Source organism: Castor canadensis, chromosome 5 (assembly GCF_047511655.1).
Source record: "Castor canadensis chromosome 5, mCasCan1.hap1v2, whole genome shotgun sequence".
Lineage (NCBI taxonomy): Eukaryota > Metazoa > Chordata > Mammalia > Rodentia > Castoridae > Castor > Castor canadensis.
The window spans coordinates 55,481,862-55,490,576 of NC_133390.1; the positions used below are offsets into that span (position 1 = coordinate 55,481,862).

General features: G+C 33.6%; 1 non-coding gene across 1 annotated transcript; it reads left to right on the top strand.

Moving 5' to 3' along the window:
* Nucleotides 1-294: 294 nt before the first annotated feature.
* Nucleotides 295-458, top strand: LOC141423489 (U1 spliceosomal RNA). Its single transcript, XR_012448355.1, has one exon. It is a non-coding gene; the product is annotated as a U1 spliceosomal RNA (small nuclear RNA).
* The last annotated feature ends 8,257 nt before the right edge of the window (nt 459-8,715 follow it).

Below are 8,715 nucleotides of genomic sequence, written 5' to 3' on the forward strand. Positions count from 1 at the left end.
CCCTAATATAATTACTTGGTTCCTGCCACAGAGAGCTATAAATTATCTGATAAGACCCAATTTTCCTTTTAGTGACCTGAGATACAGTCTCCTATTTTGTTCCTCAAATGAGCCAAATTGTCTGTTTCTTATAAAGGATTTCAAAATTTCGGCTCTTTTAATTCAGGTACTTACTATCTTAACTATTATGCATAATATCTATACATAATATACATGATTATTCCATTTCTATCACCAAATTGTCTGCCACCCATTTATTATCAGTTTAATGATGCTAATTAAAGACAAAAATGTATACTTACCTGGCAGGGGAGATACAATGATCAAGAAGGTGGTTTTCCCAGGGCGAGGCTTATCCATTGCACTCCGGATGTGCTGACCCCTGTGATTTCCCCAACTGTGGGAAACTCGACTGCATAATTTGTGGTAGTAGGGGACTGCGTTCACACTCTCCCCTATAAAAAAAAAAGACAAAAATGTTTAATAAAGCTATCTTTTCTCTAAGTCTCCAAACAAGTAAGACACATTAATCATCACATCTGATATGTAGAATTTCTCTACCAGTTTTTGCTTTGATTTGATAAGATTTCTCAGTGTAAATTTCTTACAAAAGTATACTCAGATTGAATGAGCAATAAGAGATCTGACATCCCAGGGGAATATTTTTTTCATAGCTCCTATTTTTTCTAAATGAAATATCCCTGTCTTGAAAGCATTTCAGGGTCAACATTTTATGCTGGGCTGATTGTAAGATTTATTAGTGACTTTTTGATGTGTTGTCATATTGTCCATTTATTACTTATGTATTTACTGTTTTAACTACTTCATATACTATTTATGTGAACTTGATAACCACAGTTATGAATAAAAATCATCTAAGAGTATTATGTTTTGTACAACACAAGTTGTCCACAGGAATGGTACCTAGGTCATCATAAGCACTTAATGAAAGTTACTGATTATATTTAATATTAATAAAGTTTATTTATTTTTAAATAAGTTAAAAATTTTTAAATAGGCACAAAAATTTTACATATTTATAGGGGACTGTATGATGGTTTGATATATGAACAAGTTATGTTACGTTCAAGACAGGTTAAATATATCTATCTCCTCAAATATGTATCCTTTTTCTGGAAACATTCAAAATCCTATTTTTTTAGCTTTATGAAATGTGTAGTATATTCTTGTAACCTTGCATCCTTCCATATAATAGAACACCGGAACTTCTTGTTCCTATCTATTCTTAAGGACCCATTAATCAACCCATTTCCTCCCTTCCTTTGTTTCTACTTTTCCCATATTCTGGTAACCATTATCTACTCTTCACTTCTATGGTATCAGTTTTTTCAGATTCCACATATGATTCAGACCATGTGGGACTTGTCTTTCTGTGCATGGCTTATTTCACTTAACATAATGACCTCCAATTCCATCTATATTGTCTCAAATGATAGGATTTCATTTTTGACTGAAGAGCATTCTGTTGTGTTTGTGTATTGAATTTTCTATATCCATTCATTGATAGACACTTAGGTTGTGTCTGTTTTTGTGGGGGTATTCCATCTTCTTTAATTTGAAATAACTGAACCATCTTCATAAAAGCCTTGTAAAGCACTATTCATGTAATACCAGCACTGAAAGCCTAAAGCAGAGAGACTGTGAGTTAGAGACCAGTCTGAGCTACATATTGGAGCTCTGATTCAAAAAAATATCCTTTTTTAAAATATTTTTTCATGACCTTAAAGTTCATACATGTTTTCCTTTGGATAGATAGTCTTGTTTTAAAATCAAAAGAAAGTATAATGACCAACACCAAACACTCTGAAACAGGAGGTAGGAGAAGAGAGGAGGAATGGAATTACATTGGAAGGGGTGAACTTGTTCAAGGTACACTGTACACAAGTATGAAATTATCACATTGAAATCCCCTTGTATTATTAATGTATGATAATTCAAAATAAAATCTTCATGTATATTCTAATGCCCTAGCATTCTTTTCTCAAGGTTAACATAGGTGGCAAGGGAGATAAACTGGACACTAAACATACAGCATTAAATGCCTTCTGCCCTCGCAGAGCTGTCTCCTCTGATATCCCTTAAGAAGAGAGGCAAGGCTGTTTCCTAACACTGTTTTAGCTATTGCTTCCTTGAAGATGGCTTTAAGCTAAAATTTCCTTGAAACCTGAGTTTTTCATGCATGAAAATGATGGTTTTAAGAGTAAAAACCCTGTAGTTAGATTATTTCTAGCTGTGTAACCCTGAGCCAGTTACACAGCCTTTCAGATTTTCCCTCTCCTCATTGACACAATGGATGGCTAGTTATCTTGGAGGAGGAAATGATAATCCATAGTGTAGAAAAGGTAATTGAGACTGAGTTAGGTATAAAACCAAGTGAAATACCAGAAAGCAGATGGAAGAAGTGCAGGCTATTATTTCAATACCTTGATTGAATGGGTAAGATAGAAGGAAAGGTGGAGCCAAATATGTTTGTGGTTTCTCAGTGTATGTGGTGGTGACTTTTTTTCTTTCACAGAGCAGGACTATGAGTGTACTTGTACACATACATATTAAACAGGTAGGTGTATAATTAGAGTGGAGAAAATTCATAGAAAAGAGAAGGATAAAAATCTGAAGTAAAAGGTGATACCTGAAGAGAGGCACCAATGAGACAGTGAGCAATGGTGTAGGGATTAGTTTAACAAAGAGAAAAAGTTCTTCTAGTAAGTGTATATTAATTTGCCAGGGCTTCCATAACACACACCACAGACTGGATGACATGAAAAGTAGAAATTAATTTTCTCACAACTCTGAAAGCTTGAAGTCCAATATCAAGGTGTTGGCAGGATTGTTTTCTTCTATGGCCTTTTTCATTGAACTGTAGATGAATGCCACCTCCTTCTACCTTCACATGATCCTTCTTCTGGGTATGTCTCTGTCATAGTATCCTTTGCTATAAACACAGCAGTCATATTGGATTGAATATATGATCTCATTATACCTTAATTACTTCTGCAAAAACTGTTTCCAAATAAGGTCACATTTTGAGGCACTGGGGGTTAAGACTTTAACATAGAAATTTTGCAGCGACGCAATTAAATTCTAATAAAATGTGAAGACTAAAAAGTTGGTGGGGATACAGAGAAGTTCATATTAGAGCAGTAGGAATGTGAGATGATACCTGTTTTCCTTATATTAAGAGTCATTTGTGGAAGGTAAGGAGAAAGGTGATCAATTTGGAAACTGGGGAAAGTGTAGAAGATTTTGAATTGTTCAGGCCTTTACAGCTCCTATCCCATTTTTCTAGAATGTTCATTTCCAAATCTGCTTTAGTTTATTTTATTCATAATTAATGTTTCTGATTAAATGTCACTTCTTCAGAGAGGCCTTTCTGATTATTCTATCTATATGCACTCCTTGAGACCCTCATTCCCCCAAACATTTAACTTGACATAGTCCTACTTTATCCTAGCAGTTAACTCCAGAAATGACACAATTTATTTTCTTGGTTAAAAAGCACAGCATATTGGGTATATATTATATTTGGCCTTGATATTTCTCTTCATTTAAGCTCCATGATTGAAGATCAGTGTGCTTGCTATTCCTGTGTGTATGGCACTGTGACTATCTGAAGAAGGCAATAGTTATTGTAAGACAATAATTGAATTAAAAATGCTGAAGATCACAATGTTATCATATTTTGTAGATAAATCATTATCTCTTACCTATGTTGGCTTAATTGGAAAAATTCTCAAATTTCATCCTAAAGAAATACTTTCCTTCTGTTTTTCTTTAAGCCTTAGAAGCACCTGTAACCTTTTTTACTTAGATCTGGCTTTTTAAATTTTTATTGAGATCTCCAACATACATTTGGTGTTTTGGGTACCTGCTCATTAGCAAAAGTAGACTTTATAAAAGAAATTTTAATGGGTGGGGCTTACCTTCATAGGAGAACATGTATAAGTTAAGTCATGTTTTCTATATAAACACCAATACACATTCAGACAAATACATATAATGATTATGAAGAACACCAATGTAAGTTTTTATTGTATTTAAATCAAAAGGTAACCCTTAAAACAAGTCTTCATATAAATTATAACTTTTTGTGAGATAACTGTTTAAAGCAAAACTTTTAAAAACTTAGATAGAATATATGGATTGATGAAAATCTTAATGCTACTTGTATATTTCCCCATACACTTAAAAATAGGGAAATATGAGATAAAATCTTTGTATACGATAAGAACTTCAAAAGCTAATAATAAAGTATGTGTAACTCTTAGATCTTGGGTTTTCACAGGATGAAAGACTTGTGTTATATGTTAGAAACATGTCAATTTCTCAGGACCACTACCTGGGTATTTTAAACTTTCCATCCCAGGTTTGCCTCAACTACCTTGTCTGAGACAATCCAAAGAGAAAAAGACACAGGGCTCCTTGTGTAGCCCAAACTAAACTTGAACCACTATGCAGCCTAAAATGTCCTTGAAATTATAATCCTTCTGCCTCAACCTCTTGAGTGCTGGGATTACAAGATTATACCACCACCCCAAGCTCAAGAAAGCTGGTGAGAAATATTAGGAAGAAAAATGACGACAACTCTACCCATTCTTCACCATCATGAAGGGCCAAGATCCCTCATCCACTTCAAATATACCTTCACATGCATAAGGACCCAGTTTCTCTTAAGAAGGATTTGCATCACATGATCAAACCATTAACAAAGTTAGCGTCTGATAGCTATCAACTCTAGTAAAAGAAATTGCTATTTTGGAGTAAAATAAAATCAAATTCCTCTGACTAGCCATGTGACTTTAAGCAAATTAGTCTCTGCATGTTCATTATTTTGTTAAGAAATTGAAGTAATTTTTTAAAGTGTGCTTTTAGACATCCAGTAAATTGTTTCTTTGGCCCATTATGGATTAAGTCTCAAGATTTTAAAGCACTATCTATTTTTATGTTTGGACATTTATCAATTTTAAATTTCCTATAAAATATTTGTAAACATGAGCATTCATAATGAAACATTTGGTCAATTATAAAGACACTGTACATAAGCGTGGATTTCTTGTTTCCTTATGATACATACCTATAAGTAAGTGAATAATAAATTTTTAGTTTCCTGACAAATATTACCATAATTCTTAATTAAAAGCAATATGGCCCACTTACTCAATGAATTAGTCCTTTCATTTGTGTATTTTAGTCTTTCTCGAGTTAACAATGATACATCATAATACCTGGGTCTGATTTCTGGATCACCAACAGAGTCAAGAACTTGGTAAGGATGGAGCTCAGTGGTAGAAGTTGTACTGAGCATGAGTGAGCCCCTTGATTCAATCTCCAGCACCAAACAAAACACACATGCGCACAAAGATTTTGTGCCAGAAAGATTAAGGATGACTTTTCTACAAATCTCCAACATAAACGTCTCCTTGCAATTCTTCCTGACAGCTAGTCACTTATCCAACTCTAGGAGGTTGGGCTGTTAAAGGCACTATGATCCAGAAAGAAAAAAGAGTTTATATAAATGTTTCTGTTAACTTGATGATAAAGTTGAACGACCTTCAGGCTGTCATGCAATGTGATTATTCTGATCTCTCCTCAGTTTTCTATTTCTTAAAAAGCAAAACAAATTCAGTAGAAGTAACTTCCAGGATCAAGGCATCTGGATTGAACTTCACTTCATCCTGCACAAGAGAGTCCTGTAAATAGCTAATACATGATAGGATCTATGGTATATTTGTAAAAAAATTAAAGGACTCATGGGTGTATTGGCTGTATCCTTTCTCTGACATATAATGAGAACTCATATAAACTCTCATTCTAAGTTACACAGGGAAAGATAATATAAGAAAATGTCAACATAAAATATCTTTCATTTTTTGTTTGTTAAGTTTGTTTTCATTTGTGCCTGATAAAATTGGGCATCATTTAAAAAACCAAATTCAGGGAAGAGAACATACATTACTGCACACTTCTGTGTCAGACCCCTTGTCTGAAATTACTCACTTTATTCTTACAGCAATGTAGAAAGTTTAATTATTCTGATTTTACATGTAAGGAAACCAAGACACAAACATGTTAGCTTCCTTTCTTATGATCACACAGCTAAACACTTGTAATATGACATTCAAACCCAGTTCTGCTGAACTGCACAATCCACATTTTGTGAATTAAACCAGTGAACAGACTGATTCAAGATAATTGAAAATGCATACTCTCATAGGGGATCATTTCTTTTACACAAGTTTCATTAGTAAGATCAACAATTACATCACAGGTCCAGGCACAGTGCCTCATACCTGTAATTCTAGGCACCTGGGAGGCAGAGAAGGGGAAGATGGTAGCTCAAGGACAGCCCAGGAAAAATGTTAGAACCCCATCACAACCAACAAGTTGGGCATTGTGGTACACTCTTATGATCCCAGCTATGTGGGAGGAATAGATAGAAGGATGATGATCTGAGGCTAGTCCTGGGGAAAAATGTGAAATTCTATCTAAAAAAATTACTAAAGTCAGAAAGGGCTAGGAGCAGGGATCAAGTGGTAGAGTGTCTGCGGCCTAGCAAGCACAAGGCCCTGTGTTCAAACTCCAGTACTACAAAAAATATTAGGTTGAAATAAATGTTGCTTTAAAATTGCATTCAAATGAACCTATTTTGATTCCTGAATAGAAATCCCCTTCTTATCTTATTGCATAATTGACTGGTTTCTAGTAAATGCCTTATTGAATAGCATACCATCTCATAAATAAAAATTTATTTTCTCAGCAACTAAATTATAATAGCAATTTGTATTTCATTCATGGATCTTTAGTGTTTACTCAATATCGTATGGATATAACAATTCTCAAAATTTAGCATTAAGCAGTGTAATGGGTTAAATATCAGTCCCCCAAAATGTATGCCCAAGTCCTGTCCCTGACATCCTCAAATGTGATTTTATTTGGAAATAGTATTTTTGCAGAATGTAATTGATTTTAATGATCTCACAATGAAGTCATCCTGGCTTTAGAGTGGGTGCTTAATCTAAAGACTGGTCCTCATCAAGGAAAGAAGAAAATTGATTGCAGAGAGAAGACAATGGGAGGATGGAGACAAATTTTGGAGTAATATATCTATAAGCCAAGGAATTCAAAGAATTTACAGCAATCACCAGAAGCTAGGAGAAAGGTCTGGAATTTATTCTCCCAGAATGAATCAACCCTGGTAGCAACATGATTTCACACTTCTGGCCTCCTAGACTATGAGAAAACAAACCTCTACAGTTCTAACCTACTAGCTCTGGGGTTATTTGTTATAGTTGGTCTAGAAAAATAAAAGCAAGCATGTTAAAATTTTGAAACAGAAAAATAAAATCCATTTATCTATCTGTATTAATTCATGGAGTTACAATGATTTATTTCTATACTAATTAGTAATTCAAACTAGTAAACACTTCATACTTCCTCTTTCTTGTTGAAGAACTTCAGTAAACCTCAGACAACCCTAATAAATATTGTGATGTGGTTGCAGGATAGTAATGGGCCTGACATCAGAATTTTTTAAGAACAGAATAAGGCAAAATGTAAAACTCAGTTATGAATACACTTATAATGGTATTATACTATTTATAATGGTGTAATAAATTTATTAGTAAATTTTACAGAAAATTACTAACCTTGGCAACAATAATACTAGGATATTAACTATGTAGCTCTTTACATTTAATATTGCCTTTCATCCAAAGATTCTATAAGGTAGCTCTCTTACTGTCCCTCATATCTTCATGAAGAAACTAAAGAAGACAAGTTTAAGATTGGTTCATGTTGTATGGCTAGGAAGTGATGAAAACAAAATTCAAACTTAGTCTCTTCTTAACTTCAATTATTTCATTCATTTCATGTCATCTGGGACACCTAATTTTTCAGTAAATGAGAAGTGTAAATGCTAATTTCCCAAGAAAACATTCTAAACAGAATAATCCTAAAGATGGTACTGAATGAATTAAGGAATGACAAAGACAATTGTTTTATGCATACTACCGTTATTTGAACAGGGACTCAATGGATCTTGTGAGCTGAATCAAACTAGGTGTATGACTCAAATCATTTCATAAATGTTTTGTTTGACATAGAATGTTGAATTTCCTTCCTAATGTATAAAAAGTTGTGAGTCTATGTCAATACTTCATAAAAATAGTCACTGAAGGCTTCATACCCAATTCCTTCAGTGGTAGTGACTGACACGTGGTCTGCTTCTAAATGCATCCTTTATATAATGTGGCTAAAGATGAGGAAGATATTGTTCTTCCAAACTTTAATCTGAAACCTAAGAATGAAGAAGGTATCTTTGGTCATTTAGGTTAAACAGAACATTCCTTAGTTTATATTAGGTAGTGTTTAACAAACTGGGACTTAAAAAAGAAAGAGAAATAATTGCGAACAGAATTACAAGATTCTAAACCATTGGATTGTGGTGTTAATTTTAAGATGTAAGAATTATCTAGCTCAGTTTTCTACTTTCCTGACTCCTTCATTTACTATTGGGTAATTTGAATTTTTTTTACAAAGCTTTATATGTAGAATTTAGCAGCTTTTCTACTCTCCTTTCTTTGTAATCTTCCATTCTTTCATAAAATTAACTTCTCTAGAATTCAGATGCAATTAATCCTCTGGTCCTTTTAAAAATATTTAACTTTTCCTACCTACATATGAGATCATTTTTAAACC